Raw genomic sequence first — 1,297 nt, 5'->3', positions numbered from 1 at the left:
TTACCCCCACCAAAAGTATACGCTCCAACTAAAGATATCTTCTTGTTAGCTAATTTAACTAAGACGAGAAAAAAATCCACTTGAAGTGATAGCTTCTCTCCTTCAAGGTTAGATTCTGAAGTGATAACCTGCGCAGGAGTCAAGTAGTGCAGGTTTCGAACCTCAGCTGAAAGTTGAGAAAAATATATAAAACATCTACAGGATGTTTACATTTCTATCTTCCACCTTTATAAATGAAGCACAAAATTGAATTTATATCATGGTAATACCACTAGCAAGTTAATAATTAGTCGATTATATGTTACATGCAATGTAGATATCCCACGTATTTCAAGTTTGTGTTTCAAAAAAAAAAAAAGAATTTAGAACTATACTTCCTTTATAATCAAAGTCTGATTCTGCTTCACAACCTCCCCGGGAATGAAGATTCTTCTGCAGTTGATGCTCCACCTCCGCTTCATGATATTGTAGTTGAGGTCCCGGGTTGCGAGACGTTTCAGGTAGACTGTCCTCAAGGTCACTGCTGCTTCCGCTGATCAGCCTTGAGAGTAGATCAGCTCCTACGTTCTCAGTTCCTCTTATATAGCGGATAGTGAACTCAAAGTGCTGAAGGTAGAGACCCCAGCGCATCAGGCGCGCATTGGCGGTCTTGGATCGTTTGAGTTGCGAGAGAGGCATGTGGTCTGTTTCCAAAGTGAATTTAGCACCACACAAGTAGTAATAAAACTTGTGAATCCCCTCTATAACAGCTAGCAGCTCTCGTTCAACAGTCGAATAATTGCACTCAGCTTTGGAGAGTCTCCGGCTGTGGTAAGCGACGGGGAGCAATCTGCCATCAAACTCTTGCAAAAGGATTGCTCCAACACCTTCTCCCGATGCGTCTGTCCGCAAAGTAAACGGTTTATCTTTGGATGGAAGTCGGAGAATAGGTTCAGAACACAAGGTTTCCTTTAGTGTAGCGAAGGATTTCTCCTGCTCTGCACCCCACACCATCTTGTTGCTGCAGTTTTTCTTCAGGAGGTTGAATAGCGGAGAAGCAATCTGCGTAAAGTCTTTAATGAAGCTCCGATAAGGCCGAGGAAAGAACGAAGCTGGTGTTGATTTACGGGTCGCGGTGCCATGCGAATCTTCTGTATTTTCTCCTGCTGACACTCGCATTTGCCATCTCCAACGGTGTGGCCAAGGAAGTGTGTCCGTGTGAAGGCTATCTCACACTTGCTGGGCTTTAAGGTCATTCGATGCATAGATAATTTATTGCGAAAAGTGTGACAATAGCTTTTGTTTTATCATACACATG

The sequence above is a fragment of the Penaeus monodon genome, chromosome 22 (assembly GCF_015228065.2).
Source record: "Penaeus monodon isolate SGIC_2016 chromosome 22, NSTDA_Pmon_1, whole genome shotgun sequence".
Lineage (NCBI taxonomy): Eukaryota > Metazoa > Arthropoda > Malacostraca > Decapoda > Penaeidae > Penaeus > Penaeus monodon.
The sequence above is the reverse complement of the archived record's forward strand: the minus strand, read 5'-3'. Positions refer to the sequence as shown.